This window comes from Camellia sinensis, chromosome 3 (genome assembly GCF_055761805.1).
Source record: "Camellia sinensis isolate YWXY chromosome 3, ASM5576180v1, whole genome shotgun sequence".
Taxonomy (NCBI): domain Eukaryota; kingdom Viridiplantae; phylum Streptophyta; class Magnoliopsida; order Ericales; family Theaceae; genus Camellia; species Camellia sinensis.
The window spans coordinates 57,035,313-57,039,455 of NC_138963.1; positions in this window are offsets into that span (position 1 = coordinate 57,035,313).

The following is a 4,143-nucleotide window of genomic DNA, read 5'->3' on the forward strand; positions in this document are numbered from 1 at the left end:
CAAAAATGGGGTGTCTACACGTACCTCTCCTATAATACAATGGGAGAGAACTAAACACCACAGAGGATATTAAACTCCTTTACAAAATAGTTGAATCCATAACCTCACGCCACAAAGTGATGGAAGTGACTTTTTTTAGTGACTTTTACAAAAACGCATGAAAAAAAAATATACAAAGTGAAAATGAATCTTTAACTCTTTTGTATAACTTTATGACTATATTACTTGTTGCCAAACGGGACTTTAGTCAAAATAGCTATTCAAAAATCCACTTTTCTATTTTAGCTAACTATTTCAATATATATTTTTGTTAAACTTTCGTTTTTTATTGTATCAAATACCAGAAAATACAAAAAATATTTTCCAGCCAAACAAACGGAGCATTAGTAAAAAAATATCTTGTATTTTCCTTCTTGTGAACACTCGTTGACTAGATCTTTATATATGACTAAAGATTCAAAATCTATACAGAAAGAATTTTCTTAAAAACTGTTTTACCACCCAAGGAGCTTCTAGCCTAGCGATTATCAACCCATTAAGGATTGAACATTTTTCAAATGTACATTGCAATAATTTATGTGGGGACATAAATTTTGAATGACGGCACGTGGCCGAGGTGTCACCGGAGTGCCAGCCAGGGTGCCACGTGTCCTGGTCATGACGCCGAAATGATCTCGGCTAGGCCGAGGTTATCTCCGAAGATATCGGAATCCGGGATAAGCGGATAAGGGGCAAGAGTCCTAGAATGGAAGACGACTTCAGTTTGGGTAAAGATAAGACTCTTAAAGAGTTTTATTCCAATCCTATTGGAAGTCCAAGATTACACTACTACAAAAATAGTTAAAGATCACACTTTGACAAAAAAAAGATCTCACTTTTATTGGAAGTGTGATAAAAAAAAATTAGATTGATATTTTAATCACACTTAATTTGATTGAGTGTGATAATATTTATTTTTTATGTCACGTTTCAATTAAGTGTGATTATATATATATATATATATTTTTAATCACACCTTCTAATTAAAGTGTGATTATATATACACTACTACTTTTTAATCACACTTTTTAAACAAGTGTGATTATATATATATTTTTTAATCACACATTCTAATTAAAGTGTGATTATTTATATATTTTTTAATCACACCTTCTAATTAAAGTGTGATTATATATACACTACTACTTTTTAATCACACTTTTTAAATAGGTGTGATTATATAGATATTTTTTAACCACACATTATATATATTTTTAATCACACCTTCTAATTAAAGTGTGATTATATATACACTACTACTTTTTAATCACACTTTTTAAATAGGTGTGATTATATAGATATTTTTTAACCACACATTCTAATTAAAGTATGATTATTTATATATTTTTTAATCACATCTTTTAATTAAAGTGTGATTATATATACACTACTACTTTTTAATCCCACTTTTTAAATAAGTGTGATTATATATATTTTTTTTAATCACACATTTTAATTAAAGTGTGATTATATATACATTACTACTTTTTAATCACACTCCCTAAATAGGTGTGATTGTATAAAACATTTCAATTAGATTTTTATATAAAATATACAATTCCCAAATCCGCGCCTCTATTCTACCCATGAATGATAGAGATGACTCACTACTAGAAAATGAGGCTTTAGACACAGAACTTTTTCACCCATTTTTTCATCTTTCTATCTCTCTGTCTTTGTCTCTCTTCTCTCTCTCTCTCTCTCACTCATTACTCTTCTCTGTCTGTCTGTCTGTCTGTCTCTCTCTCTCTCTCTCTCTCTTTCTCTCTGTCTATCTCTTTCATCTCTCTCTGTCTCTCTTCTCTATCTCTCTTCTCTTTATCTCTCTCGTTCATCTCTCTCTGTCTCTCTCTCGTTTATCTCTTTTCGCTCTTTTTTTCTCTCCGTCTCTCTTTGTCTATATCTTTTCACCCATTTTTTCATCTTCCTCTCTCTCTTTTCTTTTTCTCTCTCTCACTCATCACTCTTTTCTTTCTGTCTATCTGTCTCTCTCTCTCTCTCTGTGCCTCTCACTCATCTATCTCTTCTCTCATCTCTTTTCTCTCTCTGTCTCTTTCGCTCATCTCTCTTCTCTCTATCTCTCTCATCTTTCTCTGTCTCTCTCGCTCATCTCTCTTCTCTCTCTCTCTCTCTCGTTCATCTCTCTTCTCTCTATGTCTCTCTCGCTCATCTCTCTTCTCTCTATCTCTCTCTCTCGTTCATCTCTCTTCTCTCTCTATCTTTTTTCTGTCTCTCACTCTCTATCTTTTTGTCCCTCTCTCTCTCTTCTCTTTCTCTCTCTCTTTCTCTCCCACTATGTTCGCGTTGCTCACTCTCTCCGTTCTGTCTTCTCTATTTACTGAGCTCCCTCTCGATTTATCTATCCACTACAAGAAAATGCACTTTTAGCGACCACTTTGTCTCTCTCTCGCTCATCACTCTGTCTTCGTCTCTCTCTCTCTCTCTCTCTCTCTCTCTCTCTCTCTCTTTCTCTCCTCTATCTGTCTCTCATTCATTTTTCTCTCTCTCACCACCCATCTCCTTTACCACCTTCACCACTATTGCAAACGCCATTCCACTACCACCATTACTACCACTGTCGCCACTTCACCTCTACGACTACCATTGCTATTACCATTACCACCACTACCACTACTGCCACTATTACTACCATTACCTCTCATTCACCCTTGCCACTTCATCTACTCTACCACTACCACAACTTCACCACTAATCTCCTTCGCTGCCACCACCACCACCACCACCACCACCTTCACCACTACTGCCACTACTACTACCATTACCTCTCATTTAACCTTGCCACTTCATCTACTCTACCACTACCACAACTTCACCATTAATCTCCTTCGTCGCTACCACCACCGCCACCATCATCTCTTATCCACCACCTTCACCACTACTGCCACTCTCTATCCTCTACAAAAAAAAAAAAAAAAAAAAAAAAAAAAAAAATTCATTAATTACAAAAATATATATATTTTAACAAAAAATATATATTTTTTTACGACGGCAACTCTCGTCGCAAAAAAAGAAAAAGAAAAAGAAAGTTAAACGACATTATTTTGTTATTTAAATTTCATTTTTGACAAAAAAAAAATATTTTTTATTCCCGCCTGTTTTTGTTTTCCATTCCCGCTCTACTCTCTCTCTCTATCTCTTCTATCCGCCTCTCACTCATCTCTCTCTCTCTCACCACCCATCTCCTCTACCACCTTCACCACTACTGCAAACGTCATTCCACCACCACCACTACTTCCACTGTCGCCACTTCACCTCTACGACTACCATTACTACTACCATCGCCACCACTTCACTACCACCACTACCACTACTGCCACTACTACTACCATTACCTCTCCTTCATCCCTGCCACTCCATCTACACTACCACTACCACAACTTCATCACTAATATTTTTTGCCATCACCACCACCTCCACCACTAATGTCGCTCCCTTTCCTCTACCACAAAAAAAATAGTTCATGATTTTTACTAACAAAAAAAATAGGCCGTAGCAAAATATTTTTCATTGACCACAGAAAATAAACTTTTATTTTAGTGGAAAATATTTTTCATTAAAATATTACCCCTACTTCTACTAAATAAAAAATAATAATAATATTTTTTTTAATTAAAATAAAAATGAAAGAAATAAATTTTCAATCTTAGTAACTAAAAAAAAAATGAAATTTTTTTCATTAACCACAAAAAAAATTTATTTTAACAAAAAATAAATTTTTTTAACGACAGCAACCTGCGACACAAAAAAAAAAAAAAGAAGAGTTAAACGGTATTATTTTATTGTGTAAATTTTATTTGTGACCCCCAAAAAAAAAGATTTTAATTTTTTTTATCCACCCCCCGTCTCCCTCTCTTTTTTTTTTTCATTCCCGCTTTTTTTTTTGCCATCCCCCCCACCCCTCGGGCGCAAAACCAAAATCCCTAATCTCAACATCACTGTCTCTCTTACTCTCTCGTTTCTGTACCGATCACCCTCTCACTCTCTCGTTGTTCATCTCATCGCACCGATCATCATCGCACAGCCGATCTACTCACAGGTAAACTCTCTCTCTCTCTCAATCTCTGTCTCTCTCTCTCTCCCGAT